Here is a 25076-nt window from a genome sequence, read left to right on the forward strand (position 1 = left end):
TTTAAGAAATAAAAATAAGTTTTAAAAAGTTATAGGAAAACAAAAATACAGAGGTCGTGATCACCAGATCAACACCAACAGAGAAAAAATGTCATCATCCATTTCAATTACGTTATTCATCCTGACATTGAAGTTTATAGGTATGTTTCAAACAAAAGAATGTCTTCTTTTAAGGAAAAGATCACATGCTTAAAATACAGTGTTGACTAATGGACAGCATTTCGTAAACGACAAACCTTAATTTTCTTGGGGCGGTCGGAGTCCAAAGATTCGAAAAACGGCTTCCAAACGTAAACTCCGCCTAACACTCCTATTCCAGAAGCGATAATAATTTTTGTCCAAGACAAGCTCCGTTGTCTAGTTATGTACTTGCGGATCATATCAGCTGCCGGGCCGTGGATAGACGAGTGGATCACTTGCAGCTAGTTCCAAGTTCCGTAGGCGCATGTTATTCCTACTATCAACATATCTTATCAATAACTGATAAGCACTTGTCCGAAAACCATCGAGAATGCCGAAAACTTGCTGCACAATTCGATATTACAATATAGGTATAATTAATTATATAGTTAAATTTTATTATTATATTTTTAAAATATAATTTCGAGGAAGGCGCCGACACATTGTACAAGCGTCTAAAGACAGAAAACGCCGAATGGCTGCAAGATGGCGGCCTCATGCTCTTATCAAAATTATCTCTTATCTTTACAAACTGAACTGCTGATAATGTATATTGATAAATTTGATACAGTATTTAAAAATAAAATTGGATATTTGGATTCGATACAAGTACCTACAAATTACTAACCATTAAGTATTAACCAATAATTTATAAAATCAACTTCTTCAAAATTTCTTTCAAAGGCTTTATTCTTGTACACATAAAGCTTAATAGTTATAATTAGGGTTAGAATTTGAAGGCAATATAATAAAAAAAAAAACATTAAAATGTAAAAAAAGGCAATAAAAGGCATTTCATTATATATATAATTATTGATACACAGGTTGTATGTTGTTATTTAATATTACATAGTAATAAATATATTTTAGATTCTAAACAACAATGAATGTATTGATTTTATTTATTTTGCAACCTTTATTTTTATTTTTTTGTGTTTGTCATCACCTCAAAGGAAAATAAAAGTGTTTCGATTTCCTTAATTAAATATTTTAAGAAAATTATTAAGTTCATAATGCAACATGTACATTACATTTACTGCATCCGCACATTTATAATTATAGTCAACTTCTAAAAATTAATTTTTACTCATCACGAAGCTATATTAGGTAGGTACCTACTACTAAAGCACTAAATATATATGGGTATGCTAAACCGCCATTTTTCGACTCGTTTATCAGTGATAAAATAAACGCGGCAGCTTCGTAGTTCCACAATATTATACGTAATAAATTATTCGCAAAATGGTGGCTTAACATACCTATTATCCTATAGTGCCCTACTACAACTACCTAGTCTCCTATTAACTTTATTCCATGATAAATAATTTATCACGATAATACGTCAACAACGTCTTTCATAGCCGAACGGATGGACCACGGTTAAAAATGTTATATTTTAATTCGCGGGACGCACGACTTAAGATAAAATATTATCTTAAATCGCGGCGGGACGTACACATCGCTGTTGATAACTACAACTGCGATCGTATTTCAAATATCAAATCGTTATACTGGCCGACGGTGGTGATCGGTTGAGCACACTCTCTGGAGTCTTAAGACCGTTGCGAACGAGAATATTGTAATAATAATCGAGGTAGGAAATCTCGGACTCGGGCCTGTTGGCGATCGCGGAGGATTAGTGCCTACCAGATTTATTATTATTATTATTAATAACATACCTACGTGCAAGGTATGTACTTATGTGCTACAATATATACATATATAAACAAAAATATTATATTATTATTATGCGCGCGAGCGGCTACCGAGTCGACGGACGGACAACTACTACAGAACAACTGCAACAACTCGTCCGGCCGGTGGAGGGGGGGAAAATAAAATAACAAACAAGTGTTATTTTTTTCCGTTTAATCTCGGGCCGATAGGCGGGATGCAGGGGCGGTGGTCCGCTGGTGGTTTTAATACGACCGTTCAAGGTCACCGGCTCGCGCAGAGTGGTTAAGGTTAAGCGTTTACACGGACATGATGTCATAGTGACATCACTCACGTCGTAACCAGTTGTGTTGTTACTTGTTTGAGCGCGCACCGTGTGCGAACGCCGTGTCTCGCCCGTGCACGTTTGAAAACAGACACACGCACGCGCGTGCGAACTTAAACGGTCACACACCCGTATGAAAAATACCTAAGTCTACATTTTTCCCACCCTTTTCCGACAAAACTCTGTTCCGTTGCCCAGAGCCCTTTGCCCCGTTGCCCTGTCGTTTGACGTCCGAGCCGTGTCGCGGTCTCTCGTTTCGGGAACGGATAAGTAAAAAAAAAAAATAGTGTTGTCGAGCTGCAGCGTACCGGCGATGTCGCACACATTGGCGTGATAACGATACGCCTCCACCGAACAAAACACCTGTTGATCATCTCGAACGAGCGCGGGATATACGGCGAAGTGTGAATCCACGTAGTTCTGCCTTCGACGTTCGTCTGTCGCTCGTTGCGTTGTCTGTACACGAGATTTCGGTTATTATACGGTTTTATGAATGACACGAAAAAAACATCAGAAGAACTGCTACTACACCGCGTAAGTCACACACATAACACGGATTCATATAGTGTACCATCCGTTTTTTTATTTTATTTTTTTTTATTAGGTATTATTATTATTATAAATTGTAAGTTGTTGTTTGTGGGTCGTAATCGCCCGGACTGATAAGAGCGGCGAGCAGCGAGCATAATATAACATTTTTACAACACGATTAGTCTTATCAGTTTACTTTTTTTCTCCATTTACGATTGGTCGGTTACAACAAAATACGATCTGCTGTACCTAGTTTTAATATTCGTGTTTGCGTAATGGACTCATGGACAATACGGGCTCTCGTTAATGTTAGATTGAAATATTATTATCGTTTAGCCTATAAAATCTAAGTCGTATAATAAATCATAGCTCCTAAAGTCAAAAGTTCTAGTCACGAAAGTATTATATCTACTATTCTTGAAAGTGAATCATTTGTAAAAATATATAAAAAAAAAATATTATAATTTTAAAATATATATTAACTATGTAGACATGTAGTACAGAATTTCGTTCGTCCAACTTGTAAATGGGCGTACAATTATTATTTTTATGATAATATTACATACCTCTGTTGCGTATAATATTATGTACAATAAATTGTGTACCTAAAGAATGTAAACCGTCAATATATTGATTAACCAAAAAATCGTTTTTATATCATAACCATTGAATCCAATTATACGTAATAATTAATAATATATACAATACGAGTACATAATATTATTTTGGTTGTAGGTAGTACATTATTATTTTGTAAATAATGTGATTAAATAATAGTTATAGTACCTATGTATATTATATAGTTATATTATAATATATTATAGTACATTTATAAATTGAATATAATGATACAGTCGATAAACTCGATAAAGATAATACTTGTTCAACTTAAGTGTGCCAATTATTATTTTATATTAAATATTAACAATTCGTTTCAAAATTATTAACACTTCAAAAGTTTTTTTTTTTAAGAAAGATATTATTGAATCTAAATCAATTGTATTATGACGTTAACTTTTATTTTTATTGAATTAAAATAACATTTAAAATTGTAACTAAAGCATTTAAAGCTTAACTGCTTGAGTGATCCATAGTTTATCGTAATCTACTATTTCGTATTTTTGTTGTAATAAATATATTATATATATGACATATTTACAAAATTATTGTAATATTTAAGGAAATTTGAACTGAAATAAAAATTTAACAACAATTATTATTAATATACTGTTAATTATTCATAACAGGCCACATCTTGAAGGTCAATGGGAACAAATTAAGTTAAAGATATATAATCTAAAAAAAAAATACTTATATTTTACAGAAGCTGGTATTAAAACAGAAATATTTAATATTTAGTATCTTTTTTAAAACAGTATTAGATAATTTAGATACAAAAGAAACAATAATAATGATTATAATTGAAAAAAAATTATTCTATGTGGATAATTTACACCACCATATACCAAAATAAATTTAAAAATCCCATTTTAAAAACTTGAACCAAAGAATAGTTATTGAGCTAGTTTAACTTGATTTGTGAAATCATCGTATTCAAAAAACGTTTTTGAGATAAAAAAATCTAGACTTCTTCAACACATCTCTATAGTTCATACGTAAAACACGAAAAAAACCTTTATTTTCAGATTCAAGTTTCAGAATTTTTATCAATAGTATTTCGATAACAATTTTGCTCGTAATTGAAGTATAATATATGGTTTGATAGTAGTTTTCCACATTCATTTTTAGAGTTTAAGTGAAACAGCTAACAATGTATGTATTGATTAAACATTAACGTATTTTTGTTTACATATGTAATATTTAGGTTAAAATAAGCGAGGATCAGTGATAGAAAAGTTTCAAGTAGTCCATCTATTGATTTTAAATTCAGTCTATTATTCGTTACTAGGAAAAGACAATTTTCCAATTTTCAAAATATTGTATTATTTTAGTACCTAAATAACATTCTCTTTGGGTCCTTTAAAATATATCAAATATCAAAATACACTTCTATTATTACAAGCTATAGTAAAATATTATGGTATTTTAAAATTGTGTTATCTCGTATTATATTGTATACTATATTACTATTACACTATGTTTGTGGATAGTAATTGTATACATATTAAGAGTATATATATATTGCTATATATATTTGATATATGTACAAAGTAAGAGACAGTAATGTATAAAATTTATAAATAAATAGTTATAATTTTGGTTAATTATTAGTTATTGTAGATAAATTCCACTAATCCACCATCTAAGGATTTGAATATACTTAAATGCTTCACTGTTAATTATCGTGTGTAAGCGTATAGTGATAAATTGTTATGTCGTAATGATATAGTTTTATACAATAATCAAAAATTATGTCTAGTATTAAAGTGCTTTAAAATATATTCTATGCCAATTTTTATATATCAAAAATATGTAATTGGTTATGATTTTATAATTTACACATTTTAGTTAAAAAACACTAACTGTCGTGTTAAATAAATTGTTATAATATATATTGTGAGGTAATACTGCAATTAACTATTAATTCTATATTTCAATAAACGGTTGTAACTTCTAAGGTATCTAACCTTAGAATCATTTCCTCTAAGGTAATGATTTATTATAAATGAATGAATGAATATTTTTTTCATTATTAATATAAATAATAATATTTAGCTCAGTCTAAATTAGCTCTACTTTAATAATGCTATTCACCAATAGAAGAATTTTGAGTGAAGCCAGTAATTATTTAATTTTCATTAATTTCCATTTTTAAAGTTAGATAGATAAATATCAAATACTTCTATATACTAACTCATAAAAAGTAATTCTAAGTTTTAATTTTAAAAACAATTTAATTTAATTGTTTTTGATTAGAATATTTTTAGTTTTGGCTATAGACTTTCAGATTCAATAATTTTTTAATATCTAAACATTATGTTCATAGTATATACGATATCAACTTTTAAAATGTGTAGTCTTTGATACAAATTATTCATATTTCATTTTAAAAATAAGTTAATACTTAACTTAGAAATATTAATTCATTCATACCTATTGTATAAAAATTCTTTATCACAAAATGAAGTAAAACGTGCCGATTATTTATATTTATATCAGATAAGTAAAAAATAGAAAATATTATGTATTATATTTAAATTAATAATAATGTTTTTATAATATAGTACGATTACTGATTAGTGATAAGTGAAATTTATCTTATTTTATGTATGCATATTTCTAATTATTAATTTATTATACTGCATATCGATAATAATTAAACTAATAAGTTAATGAACTGCGTAAAAAAATATCTAAAGTTTGTAATATTATTAATAGTTCTTAAGTATAAATAAACTATAAAATGAAAAAATATTGTAATTATTCATTTTTAAGAAATAATAGAAAACCACAAAAAATATGTGTTTTCAATAAAAAAAAGTAAACCGCTTAAAAATAGCAAGAAGTATTAGTAATTTTCCAGTGTTTTAAACTTGAAAATAATCTTGTATATTTTATTTTGATGATTTAAAAATTTATTTTGATGATTCCATCATAATAATATCAAGTGATCATTAAAATTAACGAAACAAACCATTTTATGGACTCCATTGTCAGTCCATAGCATTATTGTTCGTGTTAAGAATCTAAATACTAAAATACCTATATATTGTATTATTAGTATTATATTGTGTTTAAAAGGTATGAATTCTTATATACTCAAGAAACTTTGACTAATTAATCATGTTATTTTAGACACCTCGGGTTACTTGACACGGATACAGCAAGAATTTGTCCGGACTGCGATATTATCTTTTTTTTCGCCTACCTATAATACTAACCAATACTAGGGAAAGATGTGTGTTTCGGGGTGTATAAATGTGCCGCCCCCCCTCAATGCACGCAATCTAACCGGTTGATCCGGTCTTCTCTTGTATGCAAATTGCATTCAGCCGGCCGGCGTATACTGTTTTTTTTGCGCGACTTAATATCATAACCAGTGACTCCGCCTTAAAAGTATCCGTCACTCGTAGACCGTTAACATTATAGGTATATATTATCCTGAGGCCAATTTATACTTTTGTTTAATTTTCCAATTTATTTTAACGTAACTTAAATTAATTTGTAAATATATTGATCTTAAATTTCTATTTGTATAGGTACAATAATTATAGAAATAACAACAAAAAATTGTAAGTACTGTTTATTAATTTAACTAAACAACCTAAATTCAGTATCTATTCGCTTGCTTCAAGCTAGAAAAATAATCAACTATTTTTTTTAGTTTAAACGCATTATAAACTTACTTCCTATAATTTTAAAAATGATCAATATTTATTATTAATTTATTTATCATTATTCTGTTATACTCAGAAAGTATTAAAATTTTCATAAAGTAATTTTTTTTTTTAAGAAAAATCTTAATTAGGCCATTTTTTACAGAACTAAAAAAATAAGCTTAATTGATAAAATAATAACCAATAATGACATGAAAATAAAAGAATGAAGATGTCTCTTAATGAAGGTACTTCGTCATGAAATATTGAATTTTCAATATTATTTTAAAAATGCATTTAATTCTTAAACTATTATAAATAATAATAAATAAAAAAATATTATTTTTAATTCATATATATAGTTATATTAGTTTATACCTATACTCGATGTAGTCTATAACTATAAGTATTATTTTACTATATTTTTGTAATTTGTAAATAATTATGAAAACTATAACTACTAAAAATAAAATAAAACAAAAACTAATTAAACTAATTATGAATAAAGTTAACAATTAAAATCAAATGTTTAAAAGAGGATACAAAAATCATAATAATAATGTAATAAACTAGAAAAATAAATGTATTTATATATTACCTTCATAATATCAAACATTCTTGGTAAATTAATCTATTTAAATGTTAATAGTTTTAAAGTTTTTTAAAGAATATAACAATATAGTACTATTATTTAAAAGGTAGGTAAGAGTTCTACTGTACATTAGGTGTCGAGTGGGTCACTGTTATGAACATGTTACATTTGAATTAAATGATATGATTTTGTATACCTACGAAAAATAATTCTTGAGTGGAGACGGTCTCATACCATATCCCTTAGTATATTTACTAATTATTTACTAATTTACTTGTTTCGTGATAAATTATTTTGATATAGCTATATTAGAGCATTTATATTACTATAGGTAAATACTACGATAAGTAAATAGGTTGATATATATTTTTTTTTGGATAATGTAATATTTAATTATTATAATAATATACAGTGTAGTATACTTGTATCTCGAGACAAGCGATAAAGGTGTGACTTGACTTATGCTCTTTAGATGATTATATTGAGATTTGAGATGTCGATATTTGGTAGGTTAGGTGTTAGAGTTTCTGACAATGGATGGCTAAACTAGGATGGTTCTGCTGGATAGGTTAGGTTAGGTTGCTTCTATTTTTCTCCTGGTGGTTTTGCAGATGGAGTTTTATCTATTTCACCAGACTTTTTTATACTCAGAAAAGGTACCTATCGGTTCCTCCACCTAACCGAAAAGGGGAAAAAAATTAATTCTTTAAGTAATGTTGTGTAGTATATACGGTTAGGTATATGTATATATGTTTAATATATCTATATTGTATATAATGTAACAACCTTTAATAAACGTTTTATAAATACCCTCTTAAATTTATATGAAAAGTATTTTTTATGATAGGTAACTGTAAACTGTAGTGTTACATTTTAGATATATTGTTAATAGATGTATATCATCTGTCACAACAATAAACAACAATATATGTTGAAGATATATTGTACATTTTGTCTATAATATACATATTTACTTTTATGCAATTACCTTTACTTGAATTATTATTTTTAATAATATTAGCTACATAATTAGGTCAAATGTAAATGTGTAAATTAAGAAGGAGATGGGATAACCACAGTAAAAAATTGGGAGCTGACAGAATCGGTTGACTATACATGTAATGACGTAGTCGATATTGGCGAAATCGATGTCTCGCTAAGATTATATGAATAAAAATGATATAGGATAATATACACTAAATACTTAGTAGTTATTACCAAATACAGTGTATAATTATTTAATATATATAATATACATTTAATTTAGTTTGTATACATATATGCTGTAGAGAATTACCATTATAACAATAACTAATACATAAGAAAATATTACAAAAATATTTTTATATAATATTATACATGCTTATGTGGAGCTTTTAATAACCCATTTGTTTTGGTTGAACTAAATTCGTTTGTACCGCTACACATTTTTTTCTAGTTAGTAGTTATAGACTCATAATTTAGAACTAGGGTTGAGGACGTATTTTCTTAATAATATCAAAATATGTTTACATATAGGTATAACTATATAAGTTTTTTATTTAAAAATAAAGAATATGAAATTAAAGTATACCTACTTGAACAAATTTATTCGATGTTATTATTCTAAATAAAAATATTTAAAAAAATATGATAAATATTTGTATTTATAAGTAAAAAAGGTATTTTGAAGATTTCGATTTTATGAAAACTTTTTTATTAAAATATATTAAAAATTTTCTTTTATTACTTAGGTATATCGTAATATTTCGGACAACCATAATTTATTTCATATTACGCCAGTATTAACGGCAGTTTGATTATACCGTCATACCGGGTATGATTTCACAAAACCTAGTGAAATTATTATTTTTATATCCAGTAGTATATAGGATAATTTTCCAAATGTGTTTTATTTGTTCAAACTCATTCTACACTTACTTTACTAAATTTCGAAAAATTCCAAATTATTATTTTAGGTTTGTATCATACTCTAATACTTCTTTATATTTATAGGGAGTAAAGACAAAATATAAATGATACAATTTTTAATTTAGTTTCCTAAAGTTATATGAATCAATTAGAAATTTAAACAGCTCGAATAAAAGTAATAAAGAATAATTGACCCTGTCTGGTCCGGTCCTCGCAAAAAGTTCATTAAAACTTTTGAGGTACCTAATGAAAACAAAATTAAAATTTATTTAGAATATTGACAGGTTAGGTCTATTTGAAATCGTTGAAACACTCTTTATTTCTTTATCTCCTATTACAATCATAAATAATAAACTATGGAAATATACAGCTAAACTTTATTTTCAATTGTATAATTATTTAGTAAGATAATACCATAAAGTACTCAATGATGATAAACAAAATATAATAGTAATACGAGTATATTGAAAATGTATTCTTTATAAGAATAAACCTCTAACAAAAATAAATCTTTTTAACTAATAATTTATAAAAATGTATCAGCTCTTTATTTATACAACAATTATATATATAAATATATTATTTCTGTTATATACAGCCTCATGTATCATTCCAATATTAATCGAGATTTTACTAAGTTTTTAAATATTAATACGAAAAGAAAGATAATATTATGAAATAAATAATACCGGAACTATTTGTAAGGTCATTAGGCGGAAGAGTTGAAGTGATACAGAAGCACGCTACCAAGGGGCCCCAGTGTTACTAGTTACAGTTTACCTACAATCACAGCAGAGACTAAACATGAAACCTATAAAAACGTGATTTTAGTTAAGTTCAGATGATTTGTAATGGGGAGCTTCTCAGGTTTTATTTGGATTATTTTTAAAGTTTTTGTGTTGGTTAATTTACCATATTGATAACTTGTTGAGAAAATAATAATATATATCTTGTCCAATTTTCGTGTAATTATGCAGTTGTTTGTTTTGCATGAACCAAGTTTTTATTAAAACCTTATTCTTATGAATTTGATTTGGAGGGATTAATTTTTTTTTTATTTCGTTGGAGTAACAGATGCCCATACTGGACTTGTGTAAGTTAGAAGTGATCCTATTATTTCCGCATATAGCATTATATTTTATCTGCTGTAGGATTGAAGTATAGCTTAATTGCTTTCCTATACGATTTTTATCCTTGTGCAGTCTTGGTTTTAGTTTTTTATTTTGAATTATACTAGTTAATTATTCATTTAGGTGTATCATTTGTATTTTACTGAATCATTCTTCCTATGCAATTATATTTCTTGGTTTAATTTGTTTTAGGCTAAATTTACGTATAGGTATATTTTTTAAATAGATATCTTGGCTTCACTTTTGGTGGGATTTAAGATAAGTTTAATATTAATAGTAAGCTCAACATTATATCAGGCAGAACGCCACAAAAGGGTATATTAGTATATATTTTTATATTATATAATATTAATTATTTATTAATTCTTTAATTTTTAAGAATACGTACGTATACTTTGTTAAATAAATATCATGAATTTATTCAGTGTTAAGAAAATGAATTTATTTTAATTTATTACTTTCTTTTAATTAAGAATTATTTTAATACCGCGTATTATGTATACCTAGGGTTTAAATAGTTTCATAATTTGTTATAGGAACATGGTTATGAATAACTAGGTAAAGGTATATACTAATATATTTACTTTAACTATAATATATGGCATATACCCGTGATTATAGCTGGAATTAGGGTATATAGACTAGTAATAGAAAATGAATTTAATTTTGTTTTATATTGTGACTTTATTTCTTCAATTCAGTTTTATTTATATCATGAATTTTGATTACGATTTACCGAAAAATAGAAATGTATATTGTATTGAGTGTACTCAGTTTGTCTGATATGAAAGAAATATGACCAATATTTGTTAGGCCCATGTTATATAAAGTGTAAAAAGATACCCCTTGTCTTTTTGGTTTTCCATTTTTTTAAATTATTGCTTAACAAACAGTTATTGAACAAGTAAATACCTATATTTTGTTAAAATACCATAAAAACTGAATATATTATATAATGTTATATTAGTTATAATATATATATATATATATATATATATATATAAGTATTTATTGATTGAATTTTTTTATTTTTTTTTATTAAAAATAATATTTCTTAATGTTGCATTTAAATATTTAACTAACTACTTTTGTGTTCTTTAAAATGAAAATATTGTTCAATATATGTTTTTTAACCTTTAAAGTTAATTCACATTACACATTAGTTAAATATTTTTATTTATTTATTATCTATGTTAAAAGTATACTGTAAAATTGTAATTATACTACATGTCTAGGTACCTATAATTTAATCTGAATCAAGACGAAAGTAAAATATTGTACGCCGTTTTAAAATAACCTTTGTGAAACACGTGGTCAATAGGTCATGTTTTTAGAACTATTCTGGAATCTCACTTGTGGTTATACTTTTATTATAAATTATAACAAATTATAGCAAGCCTATTCATAAATATTAATCTAATTATTAAATTTATTTTAGTTAAATTGCATAGAGATGCAATGAATGATATAAAAATATATACTTTTATTCAAAATATTGTTGTTTCGCATGTGTTTTACACATATTTTGTATGTGATTATGTAACTTCATCAGCATAAATGAACATTGATAAGAATTAATTAGTGTTCAGTTCATATCCCAGTGAAAGGTACCTAGTGCGAAGTACAAAAGTTGCCAGTTGGTTATAATCACACATTTGCTTGAACGTGAGTTTATGATTTATATAGGTACATGTTATTGCAGTTCGCTACTCAATTTATTATTTTAATATTTCTTTAAAAGTTGCGCATACTTATATGCTCAGAATTGGATAAAAATATGTAGATATTAATAATGTAGTAGCTTGTGTAAGTAATAAATTAACTTTTTAAATAACAATAAAAATATATCATTTCAAATACACAAACCACATGAGTATAAATAGTGCTGAATAGTCTTATATTAAGATGTTATTATCTTTTAAAACATTGATAATTTGTAATATATTTTTTTTTAATTTCCTAAAAGTTCATAAAATAAAAAACAAAAACAAAAATATAATATAAAACCAAAAACCAAATTTACAGTTATTAATGTAAATTATAAATTTTTCTTTAAATAGTATTTTTAAGAAATAATTTTTATAAGATGCAATTATAAATTATTAAGCTTATAAGTTATAATAAAATATTAAAATTGAAATTCCAATTTGTGTAAAATTAACACAAATAATATTAAGATGAAAATTTAAAAAAAAAGTACTTGTGCCAACTTACGTAAAATAATTTACCTGTTTGTTTTAACTAATTTTATCAACATTATTGTAAATATTAGTAGATATAAGTACCTAACTATATTATATTATAATGCTCTACAAGGAAATTGAATTATTAATAAAATAAAATTCTCTACCTTAACGTTATTCTCCTATTAAGTGTAACCATTTTCCATTATTTATAATATGTTTTATAATGTTCATTTTTAATTACCTGTGTAGTTAGTAATTAGAAAAATGTAGTTATGTATAACTACTGTTAAATTAGTCTTAAAAAGATGCCCAAATCCCAATAATCCATTAATCCTCTAGCTTAAAACGCAAAATAGGAATTAGTTAATAAAGCTTAAAATATGAAAATAATAATTTCGATGGCTAATAAGTAATAACTATATTTGTGGTTAATCTGCTACTAATAATAAAAAAAAAATCAAATAAATATTTAAAAAACATTAGATTTATTTTTATATAATAAAATATATATTATAGTTATTACTTTTTAAAAATAATATTTAAAATATGCAGCATACTCTACATACCATTATATTATGTTTTTAAGATTATTGTTAAATTTATTATTTCATTAGCATACTAGTATGCTACAATAAATTGTACTACACAATATGAGATTACATATTATTGTGTTAAAAAATTGTTAGAAAATAATTCAAATTAAATGATAAATCTCTTATTATTTTTATGTACTTATTCAAAGGTGATATCAACAAAAATTTAAAAATGTTTTAGTACTTAAATATCCTACCAAATAGCCTCCTGTAATATCTTGGTTCAAAATAAAAAAAAAACATAAGTATAGATGGCATGCATAAGTACAATCATTGATTATAATTTATAAATATTAGTAACTAGTATTTATAATCAATGATATAATATGTACTTTATTACGATATATATAAATACATAATAGACAATAAGTTTGTAAATTTTAATAAAACAATACTTATTATGAGCCCGCAAAGACATTTAAAAATTATTGTTAGTTATGATAATAATACAAAATTTAAATACATTATAATTTATTTATCTGTATAAATATAAAGGAGATATTTAAAATATGAGTGCATATAATACGTATAGTCTTTTTTTATAACAATAACAGTTCCACTATCAGTATTATATCTATAGTTATATTATCTAGTAACTGAATTTGACTTGGACATTTGACTGTTAACGTGTTTTAGTAACAATATTGTTTGATTTGAGATTTAATATTTGATTAATACGCAATAACACTTGAATACTGAGTATTATGAAGATATTGTAAACATATAAATTATAGAGTAAAATAAATTGAAATAAATATATATAGTAAACAATTATTATATATTTTATAATATCTATAGGGTAAAAGTTTTAAATTGTAATTGTATAATTTTATATAATCTCTTAAGTATTATTATAAATAATAATAAAATGTTTAGTAGGTGCATTTGAGTTTTGAATATTGTTTACCCAAAAATTATTAATAACTTATTATGAATTATCAGTGTTTATGGGACAGGAGCATGAAAACATAAATGCATGATTCATTTTGAGTCGAAAATACAGTTCATAACTTCAATCACTACGCCAAGTATAATGTTCCAATATTAGTTTTGAATACATATTTGGATTCGGAACTAAATTATCTATGCTTTAATACAATTATCAGTAGGGAGTTCAAGAATATTCTACTATACAATATTGAATGTTCACATTGGTTTAAGACTTGGTTTCACTTGTCGTTTAAAATATTTAAAATGTAATATGTATATTTCAAGTGTTTCATGAAATTACAATTGTACATCATAAAAACTAATAAACTATGACCTCTTTTAAATATTTATTAGTTTTTCTTCATTCTAAATTATTTTATTCTATTGACTATGTATAGTCTTTAACTACCATGTATAATAATTATATTACATTTAGGTAATTACATTTTTTTATATATATACGACCACTAATATAACTGGAACCCCTACATACAATTTCGGGCCCCTGTAATAAATGTTTGTCCGAGCCCTTTATAAAATTTTCAAAAATACAATTTACCGTTTATGTAACAATTATTTCTGGAATAACTTAGAAGTCAATACTGATCTGCTTAGAAAGGTATACCACATTTATATGTAATTTGGTTCATGATGGCATTATATATATATAATGAAGATTTAATTGAATAGCATTGTCCCCGAGTTCTGGCTGTTTTTGTTTGATTATTTGTCAAAAAAAGAGTGTTAGTGGTTGTAGTAGTAATAGTAATAGTATAGCGTATAGTGAATAAAATGGGATAGTATATAAAAAGAAATCATTGAAAAACTTAAATATTTTAGTTTAAATAATTTTGTGTAAGTGCTTTTGATGTCAAATTTTAAAACGAATTTTTTCATACCCCAAAAACTTGCAAATATGTAACAATTTTTATATCTATGTGATTTTTTAAAATAATCGGTTCTTTACAAATATTGTAGACAAAACTGATTTATATAGAGAGTATTACTTAGAAGTTGTGGCATTTTTTTTTTTTATCTAGAAAATGTTTCTAATGAATAAAAGCTCATTTCATTATAAAACAAATATACCTCCATTCTAAATCTCAAATAAAATAAAATTATATAACTATTATCAAGTAATACATTTAAATTTATATAAAATAGAAGCTTTCCACATTGGAGATGACTAAGGGTGACATTGGAGAATTAAGATTATTGTTAAATTCTTAAAGCACTAAAAGTATCCCTTCTAATATATTATATACCTACATCTCTATTTATTTTATTTTATTTTATTTTTAATTTTTTAGGTAACAACAGAAGACAGAAGTATGAAGTATCTACAAAATGTGGTAAGTCTTTTTTTCTTTATATATACTTAATATTAGGTATATTATTCGTTGATATATTTTATGTTAAAAAAGTTGTTGTTAACATGAGTTATATATTTAATAAACTATATACTTGTATTAAATGAAAATAAGAAATCACCTAATAATATTCAATATTCTTCTTTACACCTATGTATTAAGATTTATAAAATTATGTTATTATCTTACTCTTATACTACCAGTATATGTAATATGTATATACGTATACTATGTAATATATACATACTTATTATATGTGTTATAATCTAAATCTATGGACCTTGTAAAAACCGACTATTAAGTATATGCCAATATGACTTATGAGTAATTAGAACATCATTGGTTAATTGATCAATTAGTATTGTGGATATATGGATACGATTATTGTATTATTAAAAGTATTAGACATATTTTGAAATTAAAATTCTCCCTTTTCACTCTCACAGTTTCAGTATTAATTTACTTTGAGTATGCTGACGACATTGCCTTGAAGTATACGATAGTAATGACCATTGTAATGCTTTAATGTATTAACGGATCGATTCCCATGCAAAGCCAGTTCAAGGATTTATTTAGACGATAATCAATTACGTGGATTGTTGGTGAATGTGTGTGGAAGTAGTATTATATAGTATTGTATATATCTAGTCATAGCATTTAGCAGTAGTTATAGTAGAAATCTGAAGTAATACCTATTATACCTATATTTATTTATGTGTGTGTATATATTGAACAATCGTTTTATGAGTTTTTAAGTAATTTGAGAATTTCTTTTTTATTTATAAATAATTATAACTTATAAGTTATAAGTATATAGGTATAGTGTATGGACAATAAAATTATAATATATGTATACTTTTGAGTTTTGGAACTTTTTATGTGTACATATTTTTCACAATATTTACACTTTACAATTATATCATGATTATTAATTATAAAATATTAAGTACCTACCAGGCAAAAATTAAATGTATGAAGGTTGTTTTTTACGTATTATCTATACTAATAAGTAGATATCTTTGTTCTTAGTTATTTAATTAGCAAAAGTATAATACACTATATACAGTATATATATATACATCGTGTATTATAGAATTACTTTTAATTCCATGGATCATGAGTCATGACGATATTTTTAATATTTTCGTAGATATGCTTATGTTTATTGATTATAGGTAAAACAAAAATCAACATTTCTGGTAGCCAATTCACTCGGATTTTTTAGTTTTATAATTTTAAAGATTTTCTTGTATAATTTACAAAAGTTTGTTAGAAGTATTACTATTATTAGCCTCTTGATTTCTTTAAATTTGTATCATGTTAAAATTTTTGAATTAAATATTAGTTTAATCGAGTAACTTAACAATCAGTATCTTAAATAGTGAGTTATGAATATTGGTTTTTAATGTACGAGTAAAATAACATTGATCATCTTCGAGGTGAGATGACACCATATCTATATCGTGCATGGATCTTATTTTACATTTATATTTAATTAAAAATGAAAAAGCAATGTGATGTATATTATGCACCATCCCTCGCCGGGTTTCCTCATCCTTCCTCGCGTGCACACCCTGTTGTTCAAACAATACATCGAAGCCACGTGCTCTGTTGAAATGTATATTGCACGTGTTATAAATGCGTGGTCGTGCTTGTGATATACACTATAATTCTAATTGGGAAGAGAGAGAGCGGGTTAAAATATAATGTAATACGGTTAAATTAATTGTCTGATTTTAAATTATCGATCGTAATACCTAGAAAAGCACGGCTAAATAAATTGCAGGTAAAAATTATATTAACGTTTTCATATTATATAAGAATAAAATATTGTTATGTTTGAAGGGTTGTAAAAGGATAATATTATGTAATATAATATATCTCTCGAATATTCACAACATATATAACATTTAGTTAATTACAGTTATTGAACTTAAATTTTGTTAATCATAAAAATACATTATAGTATGTCAGTATCACACTCAGTAAAAAGACACTAAGTTTTCATAGTAATAATGATAATGTTTTCAATAGTAGGTAATGACATAATATTATGTAGCACTGTGTATCTTACTTCGACGCTCCCCGGGGTCCCGTCTCGTAATTCTCGGAAGACGGGTGACAAAATATATAAAAAAAATTTTTTCCATGACTGACCAACGGTAAATGTCGCGAATAGACCAAGTGTTTACCGCAATTGGACCGTGGTATAAACTCTGCCAATGTGACTGTGGTATATAAACTCGGTTGAAGCAATCATATGCGATATTTTTCATCGATCAGTTTTAAGAAATCGCTTGTCACGTTGTAGGCGTCTTATGTATTTTACGGGTCTGTCGCGCGGTCTGATTAACGATTAAATCGTTTTCGCGTCGTTGTCCGTGATTGCGTACATAATATAATAGTGGTGTGCGGACCGACGTCATTCCAATGAAACTAATCTGTCAATCAAATATAATATTTGTGTCTGCCAAACTTCGTCACATCTGGTCCAGAACGCAACTCGTGCGTCATCTGTATCCGAAGAAATAAGGTAAAGCACTGCACATATTATATGATTTAGATTTTAGTTAATGCACAGGTTTCTTGTATAAGAATTTAAACAATTTCATACGCAAAGTTGTTTAATTGTCTATACAGTTTTATTATACTTGCATATTATAATATGTCAAATATGTGTGATATATGTATTATGTATAGGTTTGTAAAATAACCTCTTAAAAAATAGTCACGTATTTTAAATTAATCATTTATCACGGAGAATCACCGATCGGCGTTGTCTTGTGTCCTTTGATAGTGCATGTGCAGACTGCAGACTACCGATAAGTCATTGTCATATTGATAAGTACATCATGATTACATTAATCATAGACCATAGTCAACTCATAACTCATAACTCATAAGTGATAACATATTATTTACTCGATTCATATTGCCGTTTTTATGATTACCTACTTTACATATCGCAATAACTGGCTATCTTATAGTTTTGTGTCCGGAGCCAGCACGCATAGGAAGGTATTGTTTGTTAATTGTCATACTTGATTGCCAAAGTCTACTTAAGGATAGGTATGCACTTGTTAGGTCTACCCGTCTAACTGGATGTACGTATTCCCTTCTGATCCCGAAACCCTCCCTACCACCCAGGTGGATTATTTTCTAACCCTGCAGAGGTTTGGGTAACGAGTTTCAATCTAATGACAGGTTCGAAGAACCTCAAGTTTTACGACTGTAGCTGGCACACCACACTAGTACACAACAGACGTTTAAAACAAATTTTAATCAATACCTAGCTGTTCAATGTTTAATATGTCTATACAAAAATTATATAATTTAATGGAAATTAATTTAGTTAAAAAGTGTTAGTGTTTAGCCTGCGTTTTACAATTCAAAGGCAAACAATCGACATTAAAAAATATGTAACAACTTACAATATTGGTAATTATTATGTAGTATCTTATGACTGATATAGAAAAACTAGAGAGACGAGAATCAATTATAAATATAATAATATATTATATGATAATATGAATAATATGATATTCTGGTTAACATCATAATTTATTTATAATACACAAATATTTGTGTTTACTCTATACTCTTGTATAGAATATAGTAATAGATATGTACAATATTTTAGTGAATTCGGCAATATCCAATAGTTGTATAACTATTGGTCAGTAAATATTAATTATACGTTATATCATTCATCGATCATAGAATAGAATACAAACTATTCTATAATCAATGGTTATACTTATAATAACAATATTATTTAAATTTTAGATTTCAAAACTATTTTTGAAGGTTCTTAAAATTTGCATAGAATGAATACAATGTACATTATAAGTTATTTGCAATTAAATGTACGTACTAAGTGTCTAAGTATAGTCGTATATGTGTTAAAAATTCAATAATTATTAAATACTTATACTTTCATTGCTTATTTGATTATAAAACATACAAGAATTTATTTATAAGTAATAATTAGGTATTTAGGTATTAAATTTGTTCATAAGTATTACTATAATACGTATACTTAATTTAATAATTATACTATTATTATTTATTATCACTATTTAAAAACCTTTTATAAATGGTTTATACACTTCGAGTGTCTCGTAGGACTTAAAACAAAAAAAAACTATTTGATATTGTGTTATTGTTTTAAAAATTAACAAATTTTTAATAGGTATTTATTAAAATATATGATACAATAGATACATTATACATTATTGATACTTTATAATGAACCTAATAAATGATATGCTAATTAATTGCGTTCCCTATAATAAACAGTTTATTAGACATTATAAAATCCATATTATCTTTTTTTTATTCTGAACTAAATAATATTATTATGTATTAATATTAGGTATCTATTATTATATTAATTATCTAAGTTCTAAAACATTGGGTTTCAGTACAATTGCTACATGAGATATTTAAAACTGTCAGCTAATCAGTACACTTCAGGGGGGCTGAAAGGTACAGACTACCTGCAGTTTCAGAAAATTTGTAATTGAAGCATGTATTATATAAGATGTTATGTTTTCCTAATTTCTTAAACATTTTAAATTTATTATAAAAACTCGGTACCTAAACGTGTAAAATTATAAACATATTTTGTTATAATATTCTAATTTATTATAGTTCGATATTTCATTCACTTCCCAACAAATAGCCCAAACAGTTATTTTATTCCGCAACTCCACCACCAAATTGTGGCATCACAAAGGGTGTTCCATATACCACCAAATATCATTCCTGTAAAATCTAGTTTTTAAATTTAGCCATTTTTTCATCTGTTACCACTATTATAGTTGCTAAATAAAATAGTCGTCACGAGCGTGATTCAACTAGAAGAATTTAAAATTGATTGTAAAATATATATATATATCTGTACGCATAAAAAGATCGGCGTGCAGCAGACGCACGGGAATCGCTTGCATACACAACAACAGGATTGTCGAGTGCAAGACGCGTTGTTTGTGCATACGGATAATGTGTATAACAGGGTCGGTGGTACTGCAGGATAACGCAGTTTGGTGGGCCCGTTGACCTCTCCGCGCTGCGATGGTAACAATCGCCCGAGCCCCAACAGGTGTTGCTGGCGTCGCGCGCGTTCCATGTGTTTCCTCCCGCCGAGACGACCACGGCCGCGACCCACGTCGTCGCTGCCGCCACTGCCCGTCCGCCGAGTCACATGTGTGCCCGCGACCACCGCCGTGGCCCAACTTTATTTTGCCACCACTGCACCATAACGCAATAATGTATGGCTATACGAACGCAGTCGGGACAGTGGTTAATAATGCACAGAGTGTATAGTGTTGACACGTGCCTCCAAAGACATCTGCTCGCCCGTGTACATGTCGTACTCACGCACACAACTCGGAACAAGCGGTCCTGGGATTAACGGGGGGGTGCAAAAGGTGCATTACACCGGGTCCTCGAGGGCCAAGGCTGAGTTTGCTTTAAGCGCTTCGGGTTGAATATTAAGTTATCGAGAATATTGGTCAAAAAGTCAAGTGTTTAAGTGTTTTAAGAAATTAATAATTGCACCCGTTTATTTTAAATTTAAACGTTATACTGACTCAGTTTTATACCTACTCGTGACTCGATTTAGATAGAAACACATTAGTCACCCTACATATTTCAACATAACTACTTTGAAATATTTTACATTTTAAATCAAACTTTACTTAAATAAAATACCGAAAATATTTAACTATAAACTAATACATCAAATGAATAATTATAAATAACAATTTTTTTTTTAAGAGTCCTCTCATATTAATATAGTTGAACCCCGCGGGTCTTCCGAGACTTCAATCTGGCGCTGAATACAAGCACACGCATATACCTACGCATCGAGTTGAGGTAAAACAAAACTCGCATCGTTGTCCCGTCTTCGTTTTGAGTTACGACCGGTCAACGGAAAATAGCGTGGTGAGTAGTGATTAATGCCATCGGTGTTTTAGGGTTGTAGTTGGGGGGGGGGGTGCCAGAGTAGTTTAGCGATGGAATCGAAATCGGAAAGTGTCGATCGAAAACGCGGCAGCGGCGACGCTCTCATCCGTTCGGCTGGCGGACGTCGGCGATCTTTATAAATATATATTATATACGACGCGGCCGCGACGAGGCGCGCGCGGTGTGTATACGGACAGAAATAAAACCGCACGTCGACGGGTTATATTCGTGTCCTCCTATACCCCATGGCGGAACACGCACCGACCGTTATACTGTATACATGTAGACGCTAATGCGCTATACTTAACTTTTGTATAAATAAATTGGTTAGTGCTAGGTCTTGAAATAAACCCCCGCGGCCGCCGCGTCCGATATCGTGCCCGCTGGGTCCCCCAGTTCTTCGCGAACAGCCCGGCAGCGCGGCTTCGGTATTACAATATACAATATCGCGACGACCATAGATGAGCGATTATAACAATAATATAATAACAATATGTCTCCTATTATAATATGTTCTTGTTCGCGTGCTTACGGTCAGCCGCCGATACCAACCCCCGTGACGCGATTTCGAGCACAATATTATAGACGCACACGCTTGGCCGAAACACGACTAAAAACCCCGGACCGAGGTCGTGGTATCTTCACGACCCCGCCAACGGTCGCACGTCGTCATCGGATCATATGATGCCATTAACCGACAGTTTATCGCAGTAAGTTTACTACAACAATAATAATATAAGCGTGATGATGCATCATACGTACATGTGATGTATGTATACGGCAGTGTGTACGTTGAAATAATAAAAAAAAAAACATTAGTCGCGAGCATAGCGTTATCACGGGGTCGCGGCCGCACGTGTAATCGTATATATTTATATAGTATGCGTCTCATGAACTGCACACATGATGTCGTCGGTTTTTATATTCGTATTTTTTATTATTCCGTTGCTCCCGCCGCGTATTCGTCGTCGTCGTAGACTGATGGACGGACGCTTTCTTCTGCGATGTAGTACGACGGGGGCACAGTCGCGTCGTCTTTCGGACGCCAAGTGTTGATGATACGACGGTACGTACCGGCTGCAGCGACGCGCACACGCCCGGGTTTTGTTTTGGATCGGTGCCAGGCCGATGGGGTTGCGTGTCGTATACGAGGACGGTGTGTCAACTGGTGTACTCGGTGTGTAATCAGTCCACTGAAGACCGATGCCAGGGTCTATACTCTTTACTCCAGATTGCAAACTGCACTGGCCGTTACAATAGGACATGCATTCGTTCAGTTATACATTACTGTCCCCGTTGGTCATATTATATTATATTTTGGTGGTGGGTTCGGAGATGCTATTTTACCCTATAACCATCCAACCATAATCGTGTTTTATACGATTTTATTTTGTAGTATTATATTTATTTAACACGATCTGTGTAGTGGTACGAGTTATATAATGTAATGTATACATCAGAAGTGTGTAAGAATTTAAGAAATATAATATGAACGATTAGGTGCAAAGTGTAAACCATGCTTTGAATTCACTGATACCATGAAATTCAAAATAACTATATCAATAACAAAATATTTTTGAATACAAGTATGTCTTTTTATTGGGCATATTTGAATTTCGTAAGATGATTTTTTTGTTATACTCTTTATCAATTGCTGTTGTAGGTAACATATATAATTCGTTAGGTACTATAATGCTAATTATTATTTTTAATTTCTTGTAATTGAAAAGACATTTTCATAATCTAATGTCTTTCCCAGCGAGGGATTGGATTATTTTTTATTTAAATTTCTACTTTGATACCTAAATTGAAATCAGTTTTTAAAAGTTTAAAAATATTCTAAAAATTACACTTTAATAGTGAAAAAAAATTTAGAAATTAGGTTAAATTTATGTTGTAGACTATAGGGTTTAATAAAATAAGAAAAATTACTATAATATCCATTAGAAATTTATTTTTTATTGGTATACGTGATTGATATAGTAAAGATCGAGATTTTTCATTAGAGATTGTGGGGGTAAATATCTACCTAGTTACGCCAGTGATTTCCCAGTTCGCCAACATTCGGTTTACCTACATCCAATGTCCAATGTTCAACTATTTTTTTTATTTAAGACCATGTATATAAATATATATTTTATGTATAGATGTTATAACAAATAATTTTTTTTTTTTTAACACCCGAAGTATTTAAATAAAAGTAATTTTAAAAGTATTTTTAAATAAAAATAAGCAAATATAGATATTCCTTGATTTAATAGTGTATTAATAGTTTTGTTGACCTAAACATATAATTGCCTAAGCCACCACTGCTAATGTTTAATAAGAAGTATCTAATAGTATAAAACCATTTTAAGCGAAATATTTAGATACATATTATTTAAAAAAAAATTGATTTTACATAATCACTGTATATTATATATTTATTAGGTATGTGTGACCAAGTAACAATTAAAAGAAAATATTTAAATGAAACTCATATTCAACTAAGTTAAAATTTATAATTTTCTCTTTATTAATTTTAAAAATGTCATTCAACTATTCACTTATAAGGTATAACTTTAAAACTTTCATTAATTTGTGGCATCGTATACTTCTATAATTTTATTTAGGTATGCGGGATAGCATCTTGAAAATAAAAATAAAAATTGTGTTTTGTGCATTGTGCTCAAAATGTAATCACAGATCAACGATACTTTAAATTGATTCGTCATGTGCCCTTGCCTTTCCCTCACTATTCATCACCCCTAGTGGTATGTAACTACTTGTAAAAAGTAATTATTTTATGGTTCACTGCGTCATTATTACTGTACATGGGGATCTTACGTCGTCCTTTCATCCTGGTCGGTGTCAGAACATTGCTATCGCAGTGCTGTACGTCACTGTTTTTGTCCAACCATAGCCTATGTAGAAGAAAATATGAGGAAATCCAGTCAAATATTTGGGAGGGGCAGTAGGCGTTAATCTTTGAAGGAAAAGGGGCCGATTTCCCACTCCAGTTATTGTTACGGCATAGTCATCGTTTAAAAATAGATGTATATAAAACATATAGATGTCGGAACCCATAATGTAAGTAAGTTGGGTGCATTTGTAAACCTCTAGTTATTATGTAAAAAATTCATATCTAAGTATATCTATAACTATTAATACGACAGTATTTACATCAGTTTACTTACTGTCACATGCAACTTTTCAAAACTTAAGGCAGTAAGTTTCAATATTTCCTTATATTTAAAACGTCTATTATTTCTACTTCAATAAATATCAATAGAATATCATCATGTATACATAAATAAATGAATTAATAACAATTAATATTATACAAAACTAACCGTAGGAACCAACGGAGTTTCTTTTGTTTTTTAAATATGACATTAAAAAGATGTAATTCGCAATTAAAATCATAT

General features: G+C 28.0%; 1 protein-coding gene and 1 long non-coding RNA gene across 6 annotated transcripts in view; one reads left to right on the forward strand and one right to left on the reverse strand.

Annotated features, from left to right (window-relative positions):
- The window catches only part of LOC126549134 (uncharacterized), a 36364-nt gene that overhangs the window by 1019 nt on the left and 10269 nt on the right, over nt 1-25076 (reverse strand). The window contains exons 1-2 of one of the 4 annotated variants that reach the window (XR_007603312.1): nt 1864-1878; nt 237-525 (exon numbers count right to left, since the gene is read on the reverse strand). This is a non-coding gene — a long non-coding RNA (uncharacterized LOC126549134). Of the gene's footprint in view, nt 1-236; nt 2154-25076 lie in introns of those variants that run through there. The other 3 variants (XR_007603311.1, XR_007603313.1, XR_007603310.1) reach the window with 3 other exon arrangements.
- LOC114128733 (myocyte-specific enhancer factor 2-like) overlaps nt 2226-25076 on the forward strand; it is a 76947-nt gene continuing 54096 nt past the window's right edge. For both annotated transcript variants that reach the window (XM_027993311.2, XM_027993310.2), the window contains exons 1-2: nt 2226-2713; nt 15640-15681. The gene's annotated coding sequence lies outside the window, so the exon portion shown is untranslated. The remainder of the gene's footprint in view (nt 2714-15639; nt 15682-25076) is intronic.

The sequence above is a fragment of the Aphis gossypii genome, chromosome 1 (assembly GCF_020184175.1).
Source record: "Aphis gossypii isolate Hap1 chromosome 1, ASM2018417v2, whole genome shotgun sequence".
Lineage (NCBI taxonomy): Eukaryota > Metazoa > Arthropoda > Insecta > Hemiptera > Aphididae > Aphis > Aphis gossypii.